Source organism: Ranitomeya variabilis, chromosome 4, assembly GCF_051348905.1.
Source record: "Ranitomeya variabilis isolate aRanVar5 chromosome 4, aRanVar5.hap1, whole genome shotgun sequence".
Taxonomy (NCBI): Eukaryota; Metazoa; Chordata; class Amphibia; order Anura; family Dendrobatidae; genus Ranitomeya; species Ranitomeya variabilis.
The window spans coordinates 646,396,937-646,412,327 of record NC_135235.1 but is presented as its reverse complement, the minus strand read 5'-3'; positions in this window follow the sequence as shown (position 1 = coordinate 646,412,327).

Sequence of the window (15,391 nt, the reverse complement as noted above, 5' to 3'; positions counted from 1 at the left end):
CAAAATTAGAAAAATGTTGTCTCTGTCCAAATATATATGGACTTAACTGTACATGCAAAAACTGGGAGATGATAAAAATAACTCAGAAAAGGGATCTCCTGAACCGAGAACATGCATTTCTTTGGTTTGACAAATTTTTGTCTATGCGTATCTGGAAGATCTGCGTGACATGTACCTGATGTGACTCGAGGTCAGGCAAATAAATCAAAGTGTCATCAAGGTAGATCACAACAAAACTACCTGCCAGTTGACTAAAAATGTCATTAAACTGTTGAAAGATGATGGGATCATTAGTCATCCTAAATGGCATCACAAGGTTTTCATAGTGTCCCTAAGGCATATTGAAAAACCAACTGCAAAGTTGTGGGGAAACAAATCAGCGCAAAATAGTGTCTTATCCGGTGGATATTTCTAATTTCTGCTTAGGTTATACTAACCTGATATATCCATTATTAGAGCGAAAATTATCAGGGAAATGTCAGCTGTAGCAGATTGATGGGTCAGCAGGCAACCATATCAAGCTTGGAATGAAAGAAATAATGTGGATATTACCCGAGCTGCTGAATAAAATTTCAGTCCAGACGAGATTGTATACAAGTGGTAAATTCCTGATGAAGAAGTAATACTTCGAAACACGTAGAATAAATCACCATCTTTCATTCATCTCGTCTGGGTTGGAATTTTATTCAGCAGCGCGGGTAATATCCAGATTATTCCTTTCATTCTAAGGCATATTGAAGTCTGTCTTCCACTCACCCCCCTCCTAAATGCGAATGAGAGTATAAGCCCCCCCACCCCGAGATCCAGCTTAGAAAACCATTTGCCCCCAGAATCTGATAATAGAGGTCTGGGATAAGGGGGAGAGGGTGTGGATCCTGTTACTAAAGCATTTGCTCCCAAAATCTGATTAAAGAGGTCCGGGATAAGGGAGAGAGGGTGTGGATCCTGGACCGTGACCAGATTGAGTTCGCAAAAGTCTAGGCAAGGATGTGGCACCCGTCTTTTTTCTTGACGAAGAAAAACCCTGCAGCAACAGAGATTTAGAAGGTTTGATATGACCCTTTGTCAGACTTTCAGCGATATAGTTCTTCATGGCCTTTCTCTCTGAACCTAAGATGTTTTATAACCTACTCTTTTTGCATCTTGGCCCCAGGAATCAGATTAACGATGCAATCATAAGGATGATGTAGAGGAAGTTATTGACACCTCTGTTCCGAAAACACATCCCTGAAGTCAGACAGGTATGCTGACAGAGATTGCGTACTCACGCTGGCCAAGCAGTGTTCTTGGAAATAGTCACTCCATTTCACCACCTCCCTAGTTTGCCAGTCTACCACAGGTTTGTGCAGCGTAATCCAAGGTAGTCCAAGAACTACAAAAGAGGGCAAGTCCTGTAGCACATAACAGTCTATAAATTTATAAATTCAGAGTATATGGCCCCTACTTGTAAATGCAGCATATGAACAACCTGAGTAAAATACCCCTGGCGCAAGGGTACAGAGAGTCAATAGCGATAATGGGTATTGATCTAGACCAAGGGTCCCCAACCTGTAGCTCAGTAGCCACATGTGGCTTGCGGTCCCATGAATTGTGGCTCGCGGTTGTCTGTCAGCTTGATGCATTAGCAGCAGGTCTAGCAAACAGGTATGATGAGAAAACCTAAAAATGGTGAATTTTGTGCGTAGCCCTGCACAGAAGAGCAGATCTGATGCACATATACTTGTCTTAGGGGTTTACAGATTAAGTATGGTATGCTGGAGACAGGATGATACTACCTGTTGGAGAAGGTGCTTGAAGCTGGGTGTGACAGTGTGTTGAGAGTGCTGGATGTAAGAATACTGAATGGGACTATTGTGGGGACCGCTGGAGCTGGGTGTGACAGTGTGTTGAGAGTGCTGGATGTAAGAATATTGAATGGGACTATTGTGGGGACCGCTGGATCTTGTTATACTGCTTTGGGGTGATGTCTGTGGAAAAACTTTGGTTATCATTATACCCATAATGGGGGCTCTGGTTGCCACCACTGTGAGGAGGACTGAGCTCGATGTGGCTCGCGATGCCCTCTCAGAGCGGAATGTGGCTCACAACGCTCTCACAGAGCGGAATGTGGCTCTCTAGGTCAGAAAGTTTGGGGACCACTGATCTAGACAATATTTGACATTTGAGACCATGAGCCTAGACAAACCCAGCATCAATCAAATTAAACCCCGCCCCACTGTCCAGAAACGCAGAAATTACCACCTTATCTTTACCAAATGCATCTCAGCCAACCAGTCATGTATGCTAGAGCACAAAGAAAACAGTGGAGATGCTGTAAGGGATCTAATAATGTAGCAACAGTACGGTGTTGGAGTTGTGGAGAAAACGGACATTACTCCAAACACTGCAAAAACCCTAAGAAGGAGACAGAGCAGACTGATTTTCCACCTCCTTTGCCTTTGGCCTAGGAAACTGGAAACCCACTGACAATTATGTATTCTGTTTTTGTCCCCTCAGGACCTGTTCCTAGTTTGATTACGACCATAACATAACGGGGGGGGGAGGAGGCAGAATTTTTGATTAACATTGGGACAGCCAGAACGGCGGTGACAAAAACCAATAGCTTACTACTCCTCAGCACAATTATACCCAGTGATCAGAGGGTCTCCAATGTGTGTCCGTGCTGCAGGGATTGCTGCAGTAATTTTATGGAAAGCATGTAAGATCATACTGACCTTTTTCTTTGACAACTTACTCTCAACATGACAACCTTGTCATACTTGTACAAGTTCAACCAAAACAACTGTCTATGGCCAACCTCAAGACTTATTGTTCTGAATCCAGCCACCCCTTTGCCTATGGATTCAGAAACGGGGGGATTGGTGACAGTGTTAGCAAGTGAGGGAGAGTACTTTGACATAACACGCAAACATGACTGACATGACATGACCTGATAAACCTGTTCCTAAAGCAGATTTTGAGTTCTTGTAAATGGCTCCAGATACCACCAGGATGGGCGATTCTACTCTGGATATGCAGTAGTATCTTCACATGAGGTAATCTGAATTGAACCTCTCACTACTTCAATGAAAGTGTGAAGGAGACAGAGTTGAAGGCACTCACTGAGGCATGTAGAGCTAGTGCAAGTAAAGTCAATAACTTTTATTATTTTGGCCCTATGTGGAGAAGCAAGCTTTTCTTTCATCAGCTGGTAAGCATATTAATAATTCAGTGCTGGTGAAGCAATTAAATGGAGGTATTGTTACAAGTCCAGGTTGGCATAATCAAGGTGAAAACACGCAAAAAGGGTGACTCCTTGAAGGTAGAAGGTAGCCGATAGGCTAATGAGGCTGCTAAAAATAGCAGCAAGGAGGCCTAGGGAGCAGAGTATGGTGGCCAGGAGTCAGCAAGTTTAAGTCACAGTGAGCCTAGAGATCCTGAAATCCCTCCAGCAACAGGCTTACCCGAGACAGAAGGAACACTGGGAAAATGGGAGACTAAGGATAAGTTTACCCAAGTCGCAGTGATGGCGCAAGTAACACATAGCCCACTCACGCCTCAGAAAGTCACATGTGTACAATGGTAAACACCTTCTGGATCACTCCTAGTTTCAGTTACTCAGCCGTGAAACACGTGTAGTCCTGCCTCATCTATGCACAACATAAACCAGGTAAAACAGTAAAAGTCCCTAAGAAAGCGACACCAACGCTTCTCTACCCATTTCAGAGACTGCAGATTGACTACATACAATTACCCAAGGCAGGAGTCAGGGCCGGCATCACCACCCAGTGCACCTGGCAAGTGCCGGGACCCTAAGTAATTGGGGGACACACTCCCCATCGGGGACACAGGTGAGCTATGGGGCCGTGAGCCCGGGAGACCTCAGTGCCAGCGAAAGCACTGGCACCGGGACCCCTTGTGCTTTAAACTGTTTGCAATACTTACCTCTCCTCATTCCACAGGTCTGGTTTCTTCCATGTCTCGTGACATCTCTGAGCAGTGCAGAGAGGCAGAAGTCCTGAAGAGACAGGTCCTGTTGACAGCAAGGAGATGAAAGTATTTGATTTTTTTTAAATGTATGGAGCATTATATGGGGCCCATTCTGTAAGGAGATCATTCTGTATGGTACGGTTTCTGAGCTATTGAAGAATTTACAATAGACATCACTCATGTAATGTAAGAAGTAAGTGAAATCTTTGGCATTGTGCTATATCTGTGCATTATGAATCGTGGCATGTGTTAAAGGGGCCCACTGAGACTCTTTTGTCCGGGGCACACAAAAACCTGGAGCTGACCCTGGTATGAGTGTATCAATATGTCCTGGTATGTGTAGATCTCTTCTCTGGTTGGCCAGAAGCCTATCAGACAAAATGTGCTAATGCAAAAACTACGGCGGACAAACTGGTGAAAGAACTAATCTGCAGATATGGTGTCCTAGAAACCATAGAAAGTGAAGAGTACACACTTCACTGGAAAAATAATTAAAGAACTGGGTAGAGTATTTATTCCTTGCACTCTTGTCAGTCAGAAACACTCCAAATAGAAATACAGGCTTGTCTCCTTTTGAAGTCATGTTTGGTAGAGCCCCAAAGACGGGTCTGTACTTGCTAGAAATACAACACGGTACTATGACAGCCTATGTCCAGGCCTTGCAGAAAAGACTTAATGTGATGCATAAATATGTGTTTTCATCCATTTCAGATCCTAATGCAAGTGCAGATGTGCATCAGCTGAATCCAGGTTATTGGGTGGTCATACGCAGACATGTGAGAAGGAGCCTAAATCCATGGTTTGATGGCCTTTTCCAAGTCCAGCTGACCACATCCACCTCAATGAAGCTTAAGGCAAAGCCCACTTGCATCCACACCAGTCACTTCACCGACAGAATGACTGTTCTAATCACCTTGCTGGGAGTAGTTGGATTATTGCACCCTACAGAGACACTGGATAAACTTTCAAATAAGGACTGGGACAACTAACTTTTTTGACATCATGTTTTTCATATAATGGACATGGAAGGAGAAAAACCAAAGGACTATTGGATCTGTACACACAGCCCAGTTTCTGCAAGAACTGTGCCATACTTAGCCTTACTTCAGGAGCCACAGAAGCAATTAACACCACACTGCATACACAAAGAAACCTGGAATCCATCTAAGTTTTGGGGAAAAGATGTGCCCCGTGACATATCTGTCTCATTGACTATAGGCGGATGGGTCACCAATCCTTGATTTTAGTAAATATAAAACGACTAAAGAGACTCCTGGTGGGGGAATACAGTCTCCTTTTTAAATCCATCCAGCTGGTTTAAGGGCCTAGCAGGGTTGGATTTTTAGCATCATACAGACTTGCATGCTGATTTGCAGATTTTATTGTTTTGCTAATTGCTCTATTAAGTCATAAAAATGCTGATATATTATATCTATCTATATATCATCTATCTATATATCATCTACCTATATATATCTATATATATATCTAATAGTAATGTAGTTCTAATTGTTAATATGACGTAGCAGACATGCGCATTAGGTGCCTATGAACGCTGACAGGCTGATGTCCTCCATTACTAACAGATCCTTGCGGCGCTATGAAGAGCATGGTCTGAAAAAACGTAAGCACAATACAAGGTGTAATTATGCACAGATGCACTTTAATATATATATTTGAACACATGTATTTGATTAACTATTAATGGCCTTAATTAAGGAAGGTTTAAAACACTATATATATGCACTGCAAAGCTGTACCCATTGCTTGAGAACGGCTCAGTGGAGCTGAAACGTCGCATTTAATGTGGGTCTGATTAAAACCTACACTCTTTGAAGAAATGGAGTGCTGCCTTCTTTTTTTTTTATACTATGGAATGTGGACGACCAGTGGACGGGTTGTGTGGAGGCTTTGCACCCAGAGATAAGTAGTAGTGGTGTGCTGTTCCCTTTTTACAAATATATATATATCTATATCTCTCTCTCTCTCTCTCTCTCTCTCTATATATATATATATATACACTCACCGGCCACTTTATTAGGTACACCATGCTAGTAACGGGTTGGACCCCTTTTGCCTTCAGAACTGCCTCAATTCTTCGTGGCATAGATTCAACAAGGTGCTGGAAGCATTCCTCAGAGATTTTGGTCCATATTGACATGATGGCATCACACAGTTGCCGCAGATTTGTCGGCTGCACATCCCAAAGATGCTCCATACAAGGCAGGATGGATCCATGCTTTCATGTTGTTTACGCCAAATTCTGACCCTACCATCCGAATGTCGCAGCAGAAATCGAGACTCATCAGACCAAGCAACGTTTTTCCAATCTTCTACTGTCCAATTTCGATGAGCTTGTACAAATTGTAGCCTCAGTTTCCTGTTCTTAGCTGAAAGGAGTGGTACCCGGTGTGGTCTTCTGCTGCTGTAGCCCATCTGCCTCAAAGTTCGACGCACTGTGCGTTCAGAGATGCTCTTAGGCCTACTGTTGTGAAATTGGATTTTGGGCTCCCCCGGTGGCCACTGGTGGAATTGAACTGGTGTGCATCATCCTCTCTGTTCACCTGTTTCCATCAGGATGTGGGAGTCGCTATTTAGCCTTGCTCCTCTGTCACTTCCATGCCGGTCAACATTGTAATCAGAAGCCTTTCTGTGCATGTTCCTGCTGCTAGACAACTCCCAGCTAAGTTGGACTTTAGTCCTTGTTTGTTTTTGCATTTTGTTCCAGTTCACAGCTGTAGTTTCGTTTCTGTGTCTGGAAAGCTCTTGTGATCTGAAATTGCCACTCTGATGTTATGAGTTAATACTAGAGTCTTAAAGTAATCTCAGGATGGTGTTTTGATAGGGTTTTCAGCTGACCATGAAAGTGCCCTTTCTGTCTTTCTGCTATCTAGTAAGTGGACCTCAATTTTGCTAAACCTATTTTCATACTACGTTTGTCATTTCATCTAAAATCACCGCCAATATTTGTGGGGGCCTCTGTTATGGTTACCCCAATGACCAGGGGAATAAAAATACAAAACGGACTAGCTCTCGGGTGATGGAAACTAAGGTCGACCGTGACCTGAACCTGACCCAACACTTACAGTAGCCGGGGGATGTACCTACGATGCCCTAGACACCACGCGCCAGCCGGAGATCCAACTACCCCTATAAGAGGAACATACAGGCCTGCCCCACCTCCAGTGAGGAACCCCAAAAGATGACAGTAGGCCCCCACAGATACTGACGGTGAGTTCAGAGGAAACGACACACGCAGGATGAACAGCAGATCTAGCACAGTGAGGTCCGCTTACTAGATAGCAGAAGGACAGGAAAGTGTTACTTCACGGTCAACCTAAAAACACTATTCAAAAACACCATCCAGAAACTACTTTAAACTCCAGCGACAACTCATGCCACCGGAGTAGTAATTTTCTGTCCACAAGAGCTTCCAGCACTGAAAGGTCACATTGCAGATAGCTGGACAAAAATAGCAAAACAAGAAACAAAATTCAACTTAGCTGAACTGGGACTTGAAGCAGGTGAATGCAACAGAATGCTACTAGCACATTGTTGGCCGGCATATGACTAACAGCCAAGCAGCCTTAAATAGGAAACTCCCCTAGAGGGTGGCAACAGGTAATCAGAGATGGAAGAAGGCACATAAGAGACACTACCATAACAAACCACCGGGGGAGCCCACAAACCGAATTCACAACAGTACCCCCCCCTTAAGGAGGGGGCACCGAACCCTCACCAGAACCACCAGGGCGATCTGGATGAGCACTATGAAATGCACAAACCAAATCGGGAGCATGAACATCGGATGCTGTCACCCAAGAATTATCCTCCTGGCCATAACCTTTCCACTTAACCAGATACTGGAGTTTCCGTCTGGAAACACGGGAGTCCAAGATCTTTTCCACCACATACTCCAATTCACCCTCAACCAACACAGGAGCAGGTGGATCAGCAGAAGGAACAACCGGTACCTCATACCTCCGCAATAATGACCGATGGAAAACATTATGGATATTAAAAGATGCTGGGAGGTCCAAACGAAAGGACACAGGATTAAGAACCTCCAGAATCCTATAAGGGCCGATAAACCGAGGCTTAAACTTAGGAGACGAGACCTTCATAGGAACAAATCGAGAAGACAGCCACACCAGGTCCCCAACACAAAGACGAGGACCAATACGCCGATGACGATTAGTGAACTGTTGAGTCTTCTCCTGGGACAACTTTAGATTGTCCACAACCTGTCCCCAAATCCGATGCATCCTATCAACCACAGCATCCACTCCAGGACAATCCGAAGACTCCAATTGACCGGACGAAAACCGAGGGTGAAACCCTGAATTACAAAAAAATGGAGAAACCAAAGTAGCAGAACTGGCCCGATTGTTAAGGGCAAACTCTGCCAACGGCAAAAAGTCAAGCCAATCATCCTGATCAGCGGACACAAAACACCTCAAGTAAGTCTCCAAGGTCTGATTAGTACGCTCAGTCTGGCCATTAGTCTGAGGATGGAATGCAGACGAAAAAGACAAATCGATACCCATCCTGGCACAGAACGTCCGCCAAAATCTAGACACAAACTGAGTACCCCTGTCAGACACTATATTCTCAGGAATACCATGCAAACGCACCACATTCTGAAAAAATAGAGGAACCAACTCAGAGGAGGAGGGCAATTTGGGTAAAGGTACCAAATGAACCATCTTAGAAAAACGGTCACAAATCACCCAGATGACAGACATCCTACGAGAAACCGGAAGGTCAGAAATAAAGTCCATAGAGATGTGCGTCCAAGGCCTCTTAGGAATAGGCAAGGGCAACAACAACCCACTGGCCCTAGAACAGCAGGGCTTGGCCCGAGCACAAACATCACAAGACTGCACAAACATGCGCACATCTCGAGACAAAGAAGGCCACCAGAAGGACCTAGACACCAAATCCCTGGTGCCAAAAATTCCAGGATGACCTGTCAACGCGGAAGAATGAACCTCCGAGATAACTCTACTGGTCCAATCATCAGGGACAAACAGTCTACCAGGCGGACAGCGATCAGGCCTATCCACCTGAAACTCCTGCAAAGAACGCCGCAGGTCTGGGGAGACAGCTGACAATATCACCCCATCCTTCAGGATGCCGGTAGGTTCGGAATCACCAGGCGAGTCAGGCTCAAAACTCCTAGAGAGGGCATCCGCCTTCACATTCTTGGACCCAGGCAGATATGACACCACAAAGTTAAATCGGGAGAAAAACAACGACCAGCGCGCCTGTCTAGGATTCAGACGCCTGGCCGACTCAAGATAAATTAGATTCTTGTGGTCAGTGAGGACCACCACCTGGTGTCTAGCACCCTCAAGCCAATGACGCCACTCCTCAAACGCCCACTTCATGGCCAGAAGTTCCCGATTTCCCACATCATAATTTCGCTCAGCGGGCGAAAACTTTCGGGAGAAAAACGCACATGGTCTCATTACTGAGCAGTCAGGATCTTTCTGCGACAAAACTGCACCTGCTCCGATCTCCGAAGCATCCACCTCAACCTGGAACGGAAGTAACACATCAGGTTGGCGCAACACAGGAGCGGAAGAAAAGCGGCGCTTAAGCTCTTGAAAGGCCTCCACAGCCGCAGAGGACCAATTAGCAACATCAGCACCCTTTTTGGTCAAATCAGTCAAAGGTTTAGCAATGGCAGAAAAACCCGCTATAAATCGGCGATAGAAATTAGCAAAACCCAAGAACTTCTGCAGACTCTTCAAAGAAGTAGGTTGCATCCAATCACAAATAGCCTGGACCTTGACAGGGTCCATCTCCATAGATGAAGGGGAAAAAATATATCCCAAAAAGGAAATTCTCTGAACTCCAAAACTACACTTTGAGCCCTTTACAAAAAGAGAATTAGCTCGCAAAACCTGAAAAACTCTCCTGACCTGTTGAACGTGAGATTCCCAGTCCTCCGAAAAAACAAGAATATCATCCAAATACACAATCATAAACTTATCCAGATATTCACGGAAAATATCGTGCATAAAGGACTGAAAAACGGAAGGGGCATTTGCGAGACCGAAAGGCATTACCAAATACTCAAAATGGCCTTCAGGCGTATTAAATGCGGTCTTCCACTCATCCCCCTGCTTAATCCGCACCAAATTATACGCACCACGTAGATCGATCTTAGTGAACCACTTAGCCCCCTTTATACGAGCAAACAGATCAGTCAGTAAAGGTAACGGGTACTGGTATTTAACTGTAATCTTATTCAAAAGTCGATAGTCGATACAAGGTCTCAATGAACCATCCTTTTTACCTACAAAGAAAAATCCTGCCCCTAGTGGAGACAACGAGGGGCGAATATGACCCTTTTCCAAGGATTCTCTGATATACTCCCGCATAGCAGTATGTTCGGGCACAGACAAATTAAACAAGCGACCCTTAGGAAACTTACTACCGGGGATCAATTCAATAGCGCAGTCACACTCTCTGTGGGGAGGGAGAGAATCAACTTTAGGCTCTTGAAAGACATCATAAAAATCTGACAGAAATGCTGGGATCTCAGAGGGAGTAGATGAAGAAATAGGAACCAAAGGTGCATCCCCATGAATACCCCGACATCCCCAGCTCAACACAGACATAGATTTCCAGTCCAAGACGGGATTATGAATCTGTAACCATGGTAATCCAAGCACTAAGACATCATGTAGGTTATATAATACAAGGAAACGAATAATCTCCTGATGGTCTGGGGTAAGACGCATAGTCACTTGTGTCCAATATTGTGGTTTATTGCTAGCCAAAGGTGTAGAATCAATACCCTTCAGGGGAATAGAAACTTCCAACGGCTCCAAATCAAACCCACAACGCTTGGCAAAGGACCAATCCATGAGACTCAGAGCGGCGCCAGAATCCACATAAGCATTCACAGTAACAGATGATAAGGTACAAATCAATGTCACGGACAAAAGAAATTTTGACTGCAAGGTACCTGTAGAAAAAGATTTATCAACCTTTTTATCAACCTTATTTATACGTTTAGAGCATGCTGATATAACATGAGCTGGATCACCACAGTAGAAGCACAATCCATTTTTGCGCCTGTAATTTTGACGTTCGCCTCTAGACAAAACACGATCGCATTGCATATGCTCTAATGCCTTTTCAGAGGTCACCGCCAAATGGTGCACAGGTCTTTGCTCAGAAGACACCGCCATATGGTGCACAGGTTTTTGCTCAGAAGATACCGCCATATGGTGCACAGATTTTTCCTCAGAAGACCCCGCCATATGGTGCACAGATTTGCGCTCCCGCAAACGCCGATCAATCTGGATAGCCAATTTCATGGCATCATTCAGACCTGTAGGCACAGGGAACCCCACCATGACATCCTTCACGGCATCAGAGAGACCTTCTCTGAAATTAGCTGCTAAAGCGCACTCATTCCATCTAGTAAGCACCGACCATTTACGGAATTTCTGGCAGTATATCTCAGCTTCATCTTGCCCTTGGGAAAGAGCTATCAAGGCTTTCTCAGCCAAAATCTCCAAATTAGGCTCTTCATAAAGCAACCCCAAAGCCTGAAAAAACGCATCTACATTTAACAACGCAGGATCCCCTGGCGATAATGCAAATGCCCAACTTTGTGGGTCGCCGCGCAGTAGAGAGATAACAATTTTAACTTGTTGAGTATGATCACCAGCAGAGTGAGATCTCAGAGACAAAAACAATTTGCAATTTTCCCTGAAACTCAAAAACCGGGATCTGTCTCCGGTAAAGTATTCAGGCAGAGGAATCTTAGGTTCAGACATTGGAGCACGTATAACAAAATCTTGTAGGTTCTGTACTTTTGTCGCAAGGTTATTCAAACCTGCAACTAAACTCTGTGAATCCATGATTCAAATGGGTGTAACCCAAGCATTCAGAGGTTAAGAGGAGAGGAGAAAAAAAAAAAAAAAGGCTGAAGACTGCAATTTAAGCAAGGAATACAAATGAGCAAACTAAGGTGCACTTTCAAACACAGAAAAAAAAACAAAACCTTTTCTTCTCCTTCCTACTTTAGTGCATATTTTAACACATAGATTTTTTACAGGCCGGCCAAACTGTTATGGTTACCCCAATGACCAGGGGAATAAAAATACAAAACGGACTAGCTCTCGGGTGATGGAAACTAAGGTCGACCGTGACCTGAACCTGACCCAACACTTACAGTAGCCGGGGGATGTACCTACGATGCCCTAGACACCACGCGCCAGCCGGAGATCCAACTACCCCTATAAGAGGAACATACAGGCCTGCCCCACCTCCAGTGAGGAACCCCAAAAGATGACAGTAGGCCCCCACAGATACTGACGGTGAGTTCAGAGGAAACGACACACGCAGGATGAACAGCAGATCTAGCACAGTGAGGTCCGCTTACTAGATAGCAGAAGGACAGGAAAGTGTTACTTCACGGTCAACCTAAAAACACTATTCAAAAACACCATCCAGAAACTACTTTAAACTCCAGCGACAACTCATGCCACCGGAGTAGTAATTTTCTGTCCACAAGAGCTTCCAGCACTGAAAGGTCACATTGCAGATAGCTGGACAAAAATAGCAAAACAAGAAACAAAATTCAACTTAGCTGAACTGGGACTTGAAGCAGGTGAATGCAACAGAATGCTACTAGCACATTGTTGGCCGGCATATGACTAACAGCCAAGCAGCCTTAAATAGGAAACTCCCCTAGAGGGTGGCAACAGGTAATCAGAGATGGAAGAAGGCACATAAGAGACACTACCATAACAAACCACCGGGGGAGCCCACAAACCGAATTCACAACAGGCCTCTGTCTGCCTTTCGGGGAAATTTCTCTAGAGGTGAGCCAGGACTATATTTTCCTCTGCCAGGATTAGTTAGTCCTCCGGCCGGCGCTGGGCGTCTAGGGATAAAACGCAGGCTACGCTACCCGGCTACTGTTAGTTGTTGCGGCAGGTTTAGTTCATAGTCAGTTTAGTTTCCATCCTTCCAAGAGCTAGTTCTTATGTTTGCTGGGATATGTTCTCTTGCCATTGAGAACCATAACAGTTTGACCGGCCAAAAAGGGTTAAATTAATTGACAGAAAAAGGAGAGAAAAGAGAAGTCTGCTGAAGATTTTTTTTTTTTTTTCCCTTCAGTTCTGTGTGTGCTTGTAATTGAATCTCTTGCAAGTCTGCCTATATTGCAGCCTTTCTCTCTCTCTCTCGTTCTAATCCTGGAATGGCTCTGTGTTCACCTGTTTAAAATGGATATTCAGAGTTTAGCTGCAGGTTTGAATAATCTCACCACGAAAGTTCAAAATTTACAAGATTTTGTTGTTCATGTTCCTATATCTGAACCTAGAATTCCTTTGCCTGAATTTTTCTCGGGGAATAGATCTTGCTTTCAAAATTTCAAAAATAATTGCAAGTTGTTTTTGTCCCTGAAATCTCGCTCTGCTGGAGATCCTGCTCAGCAGGTCAGGATTGTTATCTCCTTGCTCCGGGGCGACCCTCAGGATTGGGCTTTTGCATTGGCTCCAGGGGATCCTGCGTTGCTCAATGTGGATGCGTTTTTTCTGGCCTTGGGGTTGCTTTATGAGGAACCTCAGTTAGAACTTCAGGCGGAAAAGGCCTTGATGTCCCTATCTCAGGGGCAAGACGAAGCTGAAATATACTGCCAGAAATTCCGTAAATGGGCTGTGCTTACTCAGTGGAATGAGTGCGCCCTGGCGGCGAATTTCAGAGAGGGTCTCTCTGATGCCATTAAGGATGTTATGGTGGGGTTCCCTGTGCCTGCGGGTCTGAATGAGTCCATGACAATGGCTATCCAGATCGATAGGCGTCTGCGGGAGCGCAAACCTGTGCACCATTTGGCGGTGTCTACTGAGAAGACGCCAGAGAATATGCAATGTGATAGAATTCTGTCCAGAAGTGAACGGCAGAATTTTAGACGAAAAAATGGGTTGTGCTTCTATTGCGGTGATTCAACTCATGTTATATCAGCATGCTCTAAGCGTACTAAGAAGCTTGATAAGTCTGTTTCAATTGGCACTTTACAGTCTAAGTTTATTCTATCTGTGACCCTGATTTGTTCTTTATCATCTATTACCGCGGATGCCTATGTCGACTCTGGCGCCGCTTTGAGTCTTATGGATTGGTCCTTTGCCAAACGCTGTGGGTATGATTTGGAGCCTCTGGAAACTCCTATACCCCTGAAGGGGATTGACTCCACCCCATTGGCTAGCAATAAACCACAATACTGGACACAAGTAACTATGCGGATTAATCCGGATCACCAGGAGATTATTCGCTTTCTTGTGCTGTATAACCTACATGATGTGTTGGTGCTTGGATTGCCATGGCTGCAATCTCATAACCCAGTCCTTGACTGGAAAGCTATGTCTGTATTAAGCTGGGGATGTAAGGGGACGCATGGGGACGTACCTGTGGTTTCCATTTCATCATCTATTCCCTCTGAGATTCCTGAATTCTTGACTGAATATCGTGACGTTTTTGAAGAACCTAAGCTGGGTTCATTACCTCCGCACCGGGAGTGTGATTGTGCCATAGATTTGATTCCGGGTAGTAAATACCCTAAGGGTCGTTTATTTAATCTGTCTGTGCCTGAACATGCTGCTATGCGAGAATATATAAAGGAGTCCTTGGAAAAGGGACATATTCGTCCTTCGTCATCTCCCTTAGGAGCCGGTTTTTTCTATGTGGCTAAGAAAGATGGCTCTTTGAGGCCGTGCATTGATTATCGGCTTTTGAATAAAATCACGGTTAAATATCAATATCCGTTGCCACTGCTGACTGATTTGTTTGCTCGCATAAAGGGGGCCAAGTGGTTCTCTAAGATAGATCTCCGTGGGGCGTATAATTTGGTGCGAATTAAGCAGGGGGATGAGTGGAAAACCGCATTTAATACGCCCGAGGGCCACTTTGAGTATTTGGTGATGCCTTTTGGTCTTTCAAATGCCCCTTCAGTCTTTCAGTCCTTTATGCATGACATTTTCCGTGATTATTTGGATAAATTTATGATTGTGTATCTGGATGATATTTTGATTTTTTCGGATGACTGGGACTCTCATGTCCAGCAGGTCAGGAGGGTTTTTCAGGTTTTGCGGTCTAATTCCTTGTGTGTGAAGGGTTCTAAGTGCGTTTTTGGGGTTCAAAAGATTTCCTTTTTGGGATATATTTTTTCCCCCTCTTCCATCGAGATGGATCCTGTCAAGGTTCAGGCTATTTGTGATTGGACGCAACCCTCTTCTCTTAAGAGTCTTCAGAAATTTTTGGGCTTTGCTAACTTTTATCGTCGATTTATTGCTGGTTTTTCTGATGTTGTTAAACCATTGACTGATTTGACTAAGAAGGGTGCTGATGTTGCTGATTGGTCCCCTGCTGCTGTGGAGGCCTTTCGGGAGCTTAAGCG